The sequence below is a fragment of the Meriones unguiculatus genome, chromosome 6, assembly GCF_030254825.1.
Source record: "Meriones unguiculatus strain TT.TT164.6M chromosome 6, Bangor_MerUng_6.1, whole genome shotgun sequence".
In the NCBI taxonomy this organism is placed as follows: Eukaryota; Metazoa; Chordata; class Mammalia; order Rodentia; family Muridae; genus Meriones; species Meriones unguiculatus.
This window is the reverse complement of record NC_083354.1, coordinates 113,538,254-113,550,994: the sequence shown is the minus strand read 5'-3', so window position 1 is coordinate 113,550,994 and position 12,741 is coordinate 113,538,254. Positions and strand designations below refer to the sequence as shown.

The window sequence follows — 12,741 nt, the reverse complement described above, 5'->3', positions numbered from 1 at the left end:
AAAGGACATTGCATCCTCAGATGACAGGAAGTTAAAGGGACAGGGATTCTGGAGTTAACTAATACCGCGTGTTTACTCATGTGCATGGGAGTTTGGCCAGCCTGGTACCAGTGCAGGCCAGAAGAGGGGTTAGATCACCTGAAACTAGAGATACACGTGGCTGTGAGCCGCTGCGTAGATGCTGGGAATCCATGGCTGGTATTGTGAAAGAGCAACCAGTGTTAACAGCTGAACTATCTCATCAGCCGCCCCCCGCCCCCACCCAGTTGACGCTATAAAAGCTGTTGAACTACTACAACACAAAACTTGTACACACTGTTTCCTTTCTGGGTGTTTATTATTGTTTGGAGCGTTGGTTTCAGTATCTGTGAATGTAGTGACTTGAAGATCAGGGTCCAGGTTTCCTTACTGTAATGCTTTGCTCTATAGCTCTTTGATATCTCGAAGAGATATTTTGATTTAAGTGGAGGAAATGCCTTGCTATTGGCCGGATCGGCCAGTTAACTCATTTTTGTTTTCAGTTCTATCACCCAACTCTGCGAAGGCCTTGGTTGAAGTTCCACTAGTAATTCTCACCAACAAAAGACCCTGGGGATGATCTTTTCCACAGATATGGTTGAGACTCACTGAAGTTCATTATTTGGAAAAAGAAAAATTAAATAAGTGGAAAACTGTATCTTCAAAATTTCAATGTATATAGAGTTTTTAATATGCCTCTTTTTCTCTCTCACACATTGAATTATTTTTTTCAAAGAAAATACACACTGAGCTGGGCATGGTGGCCCCACACCTATGATCCCAAAACTCCAGAAGTAGAGCCAGGAAGGCTAGGGGGTTTGAGGCCAAACTAGGCTACCTAGCAAAACCAAAGACTGAGGATGTAGTTTAGTGACAGCCTTGCACATGGATAGGCTCTGGGTTTGACTTACAGCACTGTTAATGTAAGTTTTACAATGACACATCATTGATAATTTTTCTAAACCTTTTTGAAATGCTCTCCTCAAAGTACTTCCTTCAGAATATACACTTAAAAGTGAGTGGCAGAAGGGAATTCCTCCAGAGCTCACTGCTAAAATTTTACCTTAATAGAGAAAGTGTGTGTGTGTGTGTGTGCCTATTTGCTGTGCACATTTATTTATTTGTTGTGTAGCACACTGCCAGTAGGCAGTATCACAGAAAAGGTAAAGAAATCTGGGTTACTTGGATTCTTTTTGGTCAGAGGAAAAAAACTGCATAATTCATCTTGAAAGCCAAATACTCTTTTTAGTAATAACAGCTAGGGCTTATGTAACACTTATTATACAGAGATTTTCATATACTGCTGTCTCTCTGTATCCATGGGAGATTGGCTCCGGGACCCCCGTGGATACCAAGATCTGCAGACGCTTAACTAACTCCTTTATAGAAAACGGCATTTAAAATAGCATTGCAGTGGCAGAGAGGTTCAGTCCTGTAACTCCAGCACTCAGGAGGCTGGAGCAAAAGGATCCTGAGTTCCAGGTCACACCAGGTTACATAGGGAGACACTGTCTCAAATAAACACAAGGACTGGATCTGACGCTCAGCCTCAGCCGTCTTGGCTAACAGCAGGCCCTGGGTCCATTCCAGCTTCACGGCTTGTTTTAAAGGGGTAACATTTGGGCATATCCTAAATGTAAGTTACCGTATACTTTAAATCATCTCCAGACTACTTGTAATATTTAAAACAACACAGATAGTTGTTCTCTCTAGGTAACAATGACAAGAAAAATATCTTCATATTTGGTACAGAAACAATTTTTTTCTCAAATATTTTCAACAGAGGGGTGGAGCCTGTGGACATGGAAGATCTACTGCCTATATTAACTCCATCTTCAGAACAACCCAGGTCACCCTGCACCATCATTATATCTTCACTTGACAGATGATGGTCTGAATATGACCTTGATAACTTTTTTAGGAATTCATGGCCGGTGACGGCAAAAATACAGTCGAACCCCCACAGCGTATATATGTTTCTTTTGCTGTTTGCTTGGCTTTTATTTTATTTATTTTTTAAATTATTTTTTTATTCTTCTCTTATACAATACATCCTAACCACAGTTTTCCCTCCCTCTATTTCCCCCAGTTCTCCCCTCTCCCCATCCCTCTCTTCTTCCCCAGATCCACTCCTCCTCCATTTGCCTTCAGAAAATAGTAGGCCTTCCAGGAATATGAATCAAATGCAGCATAATAAGATACAATAAGACAAGATGGCAACCCAGCAGAAGGAAAAAGGTCTCAAGAGCAGACTAAAGAGTCAGAGACACCACAACTCCCACTCTTAGGGGTCCCATAAAAACATCAAGCTACACAATCATAATGTCTATGCTTATTTTGTTTTATGACAGCGTCTTGCTATGTATCCCAGGCTAGCTGCAATTCTCCTGCCTCAGCTTCTCAAGTGGTTGCTGGGAGTACCAGAGCCAGGTAGCAGCTGAGCACCCTGAGTATTTTGCTGGACATATAGTTTTCATGATTATTTTCAGTCTCACCATGCATGCATTGACCTTTTCAAAGGACTCACTTTTATAAAATTAAGCATATTGATGCACTCCTATACTACATGAAACTTCTATGTACTGATCATGAATGAAGGAGCCTGTGATGGTTAATCTCTAGGCCAACTTGATTGGATTAAAATATATCTGGGGCATTAATGAGGCACACATATGGATCTGTCTGTGAAGGAGTCTCCAGGGAAATTTTCTTACTGAAGGAAAGCTCACAAAACTGCCTTATAGTGGGAGGGAGTTCTATACTTAAAAAAAGGAGAAAGCCAGTTGCTGAGACACTGCCATTCCTTTCTCTCTCCCTAGTCTTCCCCACTGACCAAACTACTACCTCTGCCATGCCTTCCTCGACTTGGTGGACTGTATTACTTTGAACTGTGAGCCCAGATAAGATCATCCCTCTACTAAACTGCATCTTGTCATGAGCCTAGTGTCTAAAAAGTAACTACTACAGTACCCGTTAAACCCTTCAAGTTCTGGAAGGCCCACCCCTCTAGTTGCCGATATGTGCCCGACAAAGGCCTGTGGAAGATGAACATGCTACTGTCAGCACATGTGTTTAAATAATGAGGTACCATTTCATGTCTATTTTTAGATAAAAAATACATATAGCCAAATGTCCTTCCTGAGCTGCAGTAGATTGTCTTGTGAACCTTCTGCTTTCTATGCTTGAAGAAATTCGCTTAAATTCTTTAGTAGACATGAATGTGGAGTAAATTCAGGAAAAACATGATGTTAGGAAAATAGGTGCAGAGGAATCAATGGGTTAATCGAAACAACTCTTTAAATATAATCTGAGAAATGAGGAGAGTTCATAGGTATTAAAATCTGACAATGATGAAAGGATTGCAAATGTAGTGACACTGGACTAGGTTGCATTGGCAGTATGAACTGAGCTCTGCTTCACTAGAAGCATACGGAACTATCCCGTTACTTACAGAGTTCCACATCCATAGTGGACGCTCCATTGACAACGTCTGTGAAAATGTGGAGAGTGGGGGAAGCTATCTGAGAGTCAGAAAACATAAACTGTGAGAAATGTCAAAAGAACCAGTGTTTTGCTCTATCTTGAAAAGCCTAGAGATTCTGAGAGTCTTCCGATGTAAGTTTTACTTAAGTCCGGATACATCTGGTTGAGACAGACAAGCCATTCAGAGAATCAGCTGAGGAAGCAACAACAGGGCCTGTCTTCAAGCTAGACACTTGGTAAACCCTCGGTTTTGAAATGGGTTCAATCATTAATTAGACACAATTCAACATAAATAACTGAGTCACTAAATGAACAGTGTTTAAGAAAAGCTATTATTTCCCACAGATAAGCAACTTAAATAATAGTTATTTTCAAAGTCCACCAGGCAGGTTGGAGCTCAGAGGACTAATAATTTTTTGAACACAAAAATGCTGACAGGGCTTATGTAAATAAGTTACTGCCATCTATCAACAGACACAAATTTTGTACATAATAGCATAGTTAAATGAAACAAAGAATAAAGGGGAAAGGGACCACCTTTTTTCTTGATACTCAGAGCAGGGTAGAAGAAGCAGGGTAGTTTCCCTAGTAGGAAACTATAATAGTTTTAATTTAGATAATTGTTAGCATAATTTAAAGTAACGTCTTGCTTCTGTTTATTAAAAACTTTGTGTGAACAGTTTAAGGGCTCTGAACTATTACCATTTCCCCTTTTTAGTTGTTGTTGGGTTTTTGTTTGTTTGTTTTTGTTTTTTCATCTCTAGACAGGGTCTTGTGAACTGAGATGCTTTAAATACAGTTTTCCCTTAATTCAACTTCAGGCACTTCACATCAGATTTTGAGCTTAAAGCTGGTTAATTTGTCCAAGGAATGAGGATGAGCTATGGGACCTCTCATCAGCATCCTTCAACTCCAAATTAGCATTCAAGGAGCCCATTTTCCAGATGGAAGAAACAAGTTAACTTTGCTCTGTGCCAAGGAAGCATTCCTAGGTCTCAGTCTCCTTTCCCGTGGGTCTGCGGGTTTTCTGGCTATATCTTGGGTTGCTTTATGTTTTAGTAAAACAGTTTTTGTTCAGAAAGCTAATGAAGTGCTCATTTGTCCTTTTCAATGTTTACTCCATTTTACGTCATGCTTTTGTTCTGTCTGTATTCATGAGCGGTTGGTGGTTAAGATCATGTCTTTAACTCTCTTCCCCACAAAATGGTTTTCTTTTATCTGCGGCTGTGGGGTGCTGTAATCAGTGCATCAGTGAATACACTGGGACACTACAAAAACTCATGATGACTGACCTACCTAAGCAGATGAGTCTGTAACAGAAGTAGAGAAAGAGGACTCTACAAGCAGCCTAGGCAGTAGCATCCCAAACCATCATTGCTCTTGTAACTGTTGCTTATGGTCATCTCCTGATTGGATTCATGTCTATAGAACTAGGGCAGGCCCTGATTGCCTTAACAGTTAACTCATGAAAAGAAGTCATTCAGGTCCTGTAAGTCATTTAATCAATCGTCCTCCATAAAAGAAGTTATTCTTCTTCTGTTGGAAGCCCTTAACCTATTCTAAGGCTACAACAAAAGAACTACAAATAATACAGGGCTTTATTGTGTGATATAGGATTATTAATGCCTTCAGATTAGGCATCATTTTAGAGAAAAGGTTTTCTACTTTGAGTAGCAATGATGAAAAACCAACTGATCATTTAAATGAAATATATTATTTATGCATTATCTATGTAAGTAGTTAGGGTTTTAAAAACACATAGGGCAATTAATTCATATTATTGTAAGTTTAATTTTTTAAAATTCTGAATGTATCTTATTCTTTCTTTTTCTGCCAGTATAAAGGAATACCACGCTGGGCAGTGGTGGCACAGGCCTTTAATGCCAGCACTCTGGAAGCAGAGGCAGGTGAATCTTTGAGTTGGAGGCTACCCTTGTCTATGCGGTGATTACATACTGAGAGCTTGTTCTAAACAAAACAAAAGACTCCAAAACCAGAGTGGGTGTTCGTATTGAACAGACATCTACCAGGCTCACGGTTCTGGAGCTGGCACCCCTAAAAGTTTGGTGTCGGCACGTGGTGAAGGCCTTTATGCTGTTTCATCTCATTGAAGAGAGTGGGAGGGAAGAAAAGGTACGAGTAAGAAGAGGCTCACCCGTTCACAGCCAATCCATTCTCTAAGTATCTCACCCTCAATAATGACACTGTTCACACATCCGGGCTCATCCCTTATGACCCGTCAGGCCAACTGAACTCTGTGAAACCGCAGCGCTCAATAGTAGGTTCTAGATGTTTGATTAAGTTCATCCTGTCTCTATAGCAGTGTCATGATGCACTATCATATCTGTTTTGAGGATGAGAAAGCCCTATCTCTCTCCTCTTCCCAATGAAACCAAAGGTGAGACGATTTGCCCAAAGTCCAAAGTGGAAAAGATAGGCATTAAACCCAGGTCTGATTTCCAAAGTTTCTGTTTATAATCTCTACAGATAGAACAGATAGGCAAAATATTTGCCTTGTGTACATGAACAGAACCATACTTCCAAAGAAAATATTAACATCTACAGTGCGACACACACACATTTTAAATTTTTATTTTTAAAAATAGGCAAAATTTTATTTTACATAAATGAAAGAACTATCATGTAGATATTTAACAAAATGTTCAATAACTTTTAAAGTTTAAACTTAAACATAGCACACGATGGGAATGAGACCCACATCACCATAAGAGAAGATGATTAATTAAAGTACTCGAGTCACACCCTGGAGATGCCTCTCAGTGGTGTAGCATTTGTCTAGGAGAGCTACCCCGTCCTAATTGTGATTCCCTCCCCAGCGAAAACGTCCATTTTAAGAGCAGGGAAGATGGCTCTGTCAGTACAGAGCTTGCTGAGTTTGTGGCATCTAACCTGAGTTTAGATGCCACATACAAAGAACGCCAGCTGTGATGACAAACGCCTATGCTGCGGAGGTAGAGACAGGAGGATCCCTGGAGCTCACAGGGTAGCCAGCCAGTGCTGCCAAGGGTGAGCTCCAGGGACAGGAAGAGACGCCTCAGAAAATAAAATGGAGAATAACTGGGGAAGAAAACTGCTTCGGAGCTCCAGCCTGAACAGGCGCATGCACACCCACACCAGACACAGGAAAAAAAAATCTTAATAAGTTTGTGAATGTACTAATTTATGTCTCCAAGTTTTTTGAGCCCATACCTAACTTCCTTTCAATCAATTAAATGTAGTTCATTCTTTTTCTTGTCTTAAAATGTTGGGGCTTTCTCTTTCTCGTGTGTGTGTGTGTGTGTGTGTGTGTGTGTGTGTGTATGTGTATGTGTGTATGTACAAGTTCTTTATAGCAGGAAGACAAATTAATCCTGGAAATACTATAATGGTTTCCATGTGTTTCTTTTTTTTTTTCTAATGTCAGAATGTGGTGATAGTTAGGTATTATCTTTTAATTGAGAATGATGTCATTCCCCTTGGTGTTTATTGACACAAAACTTCCTTTTGTCCAAGAAACTTTTTCAGTATTATGAATATGGCTTTAATTAGCAGATGCACTGGTCACTTGTTGGTTTGGTCACAGGGAAGGTCCGTGCTTTATTGTGTGGGTGGGCTGCTTTGTGAGCGGGCCATAGTAGAACATACAAATGAGCACTGGCAATGTGTTCTATGTACTGTATTTTCTTGTCCATTTCCAATTGCCACTGAGAATCGCTGTTTGGAAAGTTCTGTGAGAATAGTATGTTTCAATAGCGTGAAAGAATCTGGTTTCACCCAATCCATTTTAAGAAAGGCCACATCACAGTAATTTTTCTTACCTTCACTCATGAGGCTAAATCTTTGACTATCATTTTGAAATACAAGGAATTGCTCTTTGAATTTACGGAAGTCACCCAAGAATTCAGTTCCTCTAATTATTTGCTCATAGATTCGTGGCAAATTTTCTGAAATCACAGATTCATAGTATAGACTAGTGCTGCAAAAATGTGAAGCACGCCACGCAGACGAAAATCTTTAAACAGTTGCTCGGGTCCACTTTGGCACGGTATCAGACAAAACCTAAATTACAGGGATGGTGTGGGCTCTATGATTCAAAACCTTAACTCCACTGCACAGCACTGAATCGTGTAATTCGTAGCTCCCCATTCATAGAATAGGCTTAAAAAACAAAAACAAAACAAACAAACAAACAAAAAAAAAACAACAAAGCAGCTTCTGGAGTTACAAAGGTAATCATTAGCAGTGGAGTCCGTTGGACAGTTTAAAAATAAATCCATAGGTCTAAAACGATGCAGAGAAAGGCAAAGTTCCCTCGTACACAGGATCTGCCGATTTGTGACACTGGTCCAAAGTCTGCCGACATGGGGAAGGTGTAGAAAACGGCCCGAACAACAACGCTAGGCGGAAACACGGGGGCTCCCCAGGTGGCTCGGACGCTCCCCTGGCTCCTGCAGCCTCCAGCTTGCAGCACGCCTGCACCCCCCGCCCCAGCCATCCTCGCCCCCCCCCCGCCCCGGGCTCCGCAGTAGGCCAAGGTCAACCCCGCCGCGGCCCTCGAGCATCCCGTCAGCTGAGCGCGGGGGCCGGGCGTCTCCTCCTGAACTTTGCCCCCCGCGTGACGAGCACGGGCCGCCGAGCGGCTCCGCCACCCGCGCGGGTCCCCGGGGCCGAGCCCGCCCGCCTCGCGCCCCCGCGGGAGGAGCCGCCGTGACGCGCCAGGGAGGAAACACCGGCGCCCCGGCCGCGCCGCCGGGAAAGGAGGAACCGCCAGCGCGCTGGGCTCCGCGCCCGGCCGCCGGGACGCCGCGCAGCCCGGTAGGTGCGGGGCGGGGGGCTTGGCGGGGTTCCGGTCGGGCTCGCCCCGGCGCGGGCCGGGCGCACGCGCGGTCTTTGTGTCCCGTCCCCCTCGTCCCCCCGCGGCGTGCGGCCCCGGCGCGCGGGTTCCCCCCACACCCTCCCACCTCGGGCCGGGCGGCGGGCGGGGAGGAGTGGGGAGCCCACCTGAAGTGGGGTGTGGGTGACCTGCGCGGCCCCGCGTGGGCGGCGGCGGCCGGGGAGCCGGCGGTACCAGAACGCGTCGCCCCCTCTTCTTGGAAGTTCTCGGGATTCGAACCCTTTTCTCTGTTCTTCCCGTCCGTTCTCACGGTTTAAGCCACCGACGTGTGGCACCTAAAAGAAAGCGCTCTGTGGTTTGCGGTGCTCGTCCTTCTTAGCGATGGAAAAGAGGAGAGAACCGGCCCTCGAAACAAAAGTCTCTGACTTAATTTTGCACAGAATGCCGAACAGCTGGCTGAACTGCGGTTCTGCAGGCAGAGACTACGCGGGGTGCGCTTGAGAGGCAGGACCTTTTGTCAGGGTGAAACAAAACCAAACAACACCCCCAGACCGCCTGTTAGGTGTTTGGATTCTTTCCCTCCTCTCTAGACTGAGTGTTTGCCCAACAGGCCCGGAAAGTGCCTGCTTTATTTACAAAACACAGCTCTTACTATGAACTGGGCTGTTTCCTAAGTGCTTCATAAATAGTACCTCAAACTCTTAACTCAAAATATTAAATCTTAGCGGTTGCCATCTTAAATATTAAAATATTAAATCTTAATATAATCAAAATATTAAATCTTAGCGGAGGGGCCAGGCATGCCCGAGTTCCCCGAATGTCAAAGGAAGAACTGGAAAGATTAGAGGAAGTTTCAGACATATTTTAGGAATGGGTGTGCCTTCTGCTCCCCTAGGCTACCACTCCCTTAAGACAAGTTATTGCCCTTCATTCCCTGTGGGATGCGGGCTTGGAGAAATGGGACCTGTTGCTAGCAGATCCCAGGCATAGCTTTAGAAGGATGGTTGCTCTCACTCACAGTCCTCCGGCCAAGCCTGACAACTCAGACATGAGAAGTTCCCCTTCTGAACTGCCACCGGGCTGAGCTTAGTTTTGTTTCTAAAAGGAGCTTTGTTTCAGATCTGTTTTACAACTCATATGACGTGGCTTAGATGGGAGCATCAGATTAAACTTGAACTGTGAAACAGAGCGTTTTTGTTTGTACACGTTAACACCAGCGGTGTTGGTAGTTTCCTGCGGCTCGTTGTTGGTAAAGCTGAGTTGGTGAAGGTGCCCCGTAAAGGATCCATTTTGTAAGTTGCAGCTTATGTAAAGTGTATTTTTTCCTCCAAATAAAGTGATCTTTTCAAATGAGTTTTGGGCCTGGTGCCTAGACGGTGAGGACCTAGAATGGAAAATAAGTAATATCGACACGATTTTTGTCACTGTGGGTGATTATACATGTAATATCAAAACAATTTTTTTAATCACACACCGTGTCTCCTCTAATGTAACTTCTGGTAGGCACCACAGATGTTGGTGGCTTAAATTGAGCCAAATACCTAACAATTGCATTTGTCTTCCTAGAGAGAGGTGGGAGGTGAGTCGAGGTGAGAGGTCAGTAGCCATCTTAAAAACCTCCCTTTTGTATGAAAGACCAAAGCAGAAAGTTGTTGGTTGGCCTAAGCTCTGTTTGCAAAGCTAATGGGAGGCGAGCACAAACAGAGTAGGTGTAGGAAGGGACAGAGCCTGGCACGTGCAGGCCTGTAATGAGTATTTGTGGAATGAGTGACTTCAGATAGCTTGCTCTTTCAAAACACGCCTCCCGGAATGCCATTGTAATTGATTTGTGCTGAAGAGAGGCCTAATCCAATGGCTCTCATATTTCAAACAGTATCCAATACAGTGTCTTACCAATAAAAAGGACAAAGATACCCTCTGGACTCAGGATTTGTCATCTCTAGTTTTTGGAGAAGAGGTTAGCTTAGCGGTTGCTTTCCTTCCTTCTTTCTCCTTCTCGTTTGAGGTTTAGGTCATACAAATGGTTTTAGTGCTTGTGCTGATAGCTCTCTTAATCTGTCTCTAAGCCCCTTGGATTCATGAAGGAGTTCAAGTACAACCAAAGGTATTTCTCGTTTTCCTGTTAAAAGGTCTGACAGGCTGATGTGTATTTTTTTGGAGCTAACTGTTTGAGAGTTTAAAGTGTCTTCTAAAAAAGCAAATCTTTTTTTTTTTGTATTCTAAAAACAAAAAATTCTAAAATAATCTAAAATAGAAATTAAAAAAAAATGTTCATTTATTTTTATCCTATGAGCATGGCCCTTTGCGGCCTATAAAGTATGCCTTCCCCAGATGGATTACCTTCCGTTACAGAGGAAAGTATGGCCCTTGGTAGATGACTTGAGAGGGGCCATTGGCCTTTCCCACTGGGGACATTAGGTAGAAAGAAAATCTTAATGAAGCCTATCTGAGTCAGTTGCCTGTCAGCCCTCTGTGTGGGGGTGGAATAAAACGCTTTTCAAACCTGCCTTGTAAAAAACCACCATTACCCTTTTCAATCTTCTGTGTTCTCTCTTTTAAAACTTCATGTAAATTACGGTCTAAACTGCTGATTCATGAAAGTCAAATTATGTAACGTGTTATTCCCGACAGAGACCCGCTCCCCCACTCTTTTAAGTGAAGGAGTTTCTCTACTCTTCTTTACCTGCTCCGTTCCTGTTAAGGGAGGCTTTGATCTTGAGTCACCCTCCCCCAGCCTTCTGGAGAAGAGTGATGAACCTCAGAGGTGCTGAGATTCCCCAGCTGTAGTTGACCTCAGCATACTTTTAACTTAACACCAGCTTTGAGTTAATTGCCGTTGCCAAGAAGATGTGCAGTCATTATGTTGAGGGTCTACCCAGAGTGTCAGGCTGTGTGAGGCCAAGGCTAAGGGCTTTGGAGAGAATTAGGGCAGTGTGCAGCAGGCCTTGCCTTCCTGCCGTCCCTCACATTTATCCCTGTGTCCCAAGGTTCTTGTAAATGTGCCCAAGTTTATCTCTGTGTACCCACAATTCTATTTAAAATCAAACTGTATATAGCTCAGTTAGTAGAGTGTTGCCTGGCATCCTGGAAATGGAGTATGAGCTCCATTGCCATCAGTCAAACAAAGAACAGTAATAAAAGCCAGGCACGGTGTCCCACCCCTGTAAAAACCAGCACCTAGGAGACCGAGGCATCTGAATGCCCAGTTTTGAAGGCATCCTGGAGCACGTAGCTAGGCCCTGTCCCAAAACCAAACAAAATAAGCTCAGCGCTGGTTCCCTTGAGTGAGATTATGAGGGGGGTTAAGAGGCCATCGTATGAACGCAGTCATCACAGGCCGAGGGACTCGTCTTCTGTAAGGTAGGCCATGTATGGGTGAAAGAAGCGATGTCAGTCAAACTTCGTGGGAGGTCCCTGTGTAGTTGAGCCTGATTTCCACCATGGGGACAAACACAGGGAAGACCCGAAGGAGACTGACACCTGGGCTGGACCTACCCGCCAGCGTGGTTCACCAGCATGCTAAAACTACCCACCAGCATGTCAAGTCCCCACAGAAGAGGCCCTGTAAGCTCCCTGCCGACGGGTCCGTACAGGCAGTTCGTTCTTTGGGCCAGGAAGTGACGGCTTCGCAGTGATTTTCAAAGTAGAGAACTGATTTAGTGTCTTGACACATAGGGGGATCCTGGGTTGAGCACTGGCTTGGATTTTGTTCCTTTTGAAGGTTCGCTTTTTGGGAATGCCTGTCATACTGAGTTGTCATTCTTTGCACGGTGGGTTTGCTCTGTGACTTGCTAGTGTAATTTTAAGGAAATAACACCGCCTACGTAGCATGTAGTAATAAGCATGATTCAGGTTAACTGCTTCATATGTACCTATGCATTGTGCATATGTTCGTGTGTGTGAGTACATGTCTGTACAGGTGTGTGTACATGTGCACGAGGCTAGATGTCGGTCTCAGGCATTATTCCTCAGGAGATGTCCACCTTGTTTTCGAGACAGGGTCTGTCACTGTGAACTTGCTGGTTAGGCTGGGTCAGCCAGCCAGTGAACCTCGTGGAATCCACCTGTCCCTAGGGCTGAAATTACAGATGCATGCTGCCATTCTGTGCTTTTTATGTGGATTGCTATCAAACTCAGGTTCTTTTGCTAGCAAGTCCTCCCAACGGACTCTCTCCACGATCCCCCACCCCCAACCTTCCAGTTTTCTGGTACATTCGCCAAGCAAGCTGATAGCAAGCATTCTGCCCTCCAAGTAAAATGTATTTCATAATACTCATCTATAAAAAAAATGGGGCTGGTGGTGCAGACCTTTAATCCAAGCACTAAGAGATCTCCGCGAGTTCGAGGCCAGCCTGGTATACATAGTCCAGGGCAGCCAAGGCTACACAGAGAAACTCCCATCTTGA

At 44.0% G+C, this 12,741-nt stretch overlaps 1 protein-coding gene across 3 annotated transcripts in view; it reads left to right on the top strand.

The window, feature by feature from the left end:
* The first annotated feature begins 8,138 nt into the window (after positions 1–8,138).
* Positions 8,139–12,741, top strand: part of Sgk3 (serum/glucocorticoid regulated kinase family member 3) — a 93,209-nt gene continuing 88,606 nt past the window's right edge. Inside the window, exon 1 of one of the 3 annotated variants that reach the window (XM_060385892.1) lies at positions 8,139–8,316. The gene's annotated coding sequence lies outside the window, so the exon portion shown is untranslated. The remainder of the gene's footprint in view (positions 8,317–12,741) is intronic. The other 2 variants (XM_060385891.1, XM_021644433.2) reach the window with 2 other exon arrangements.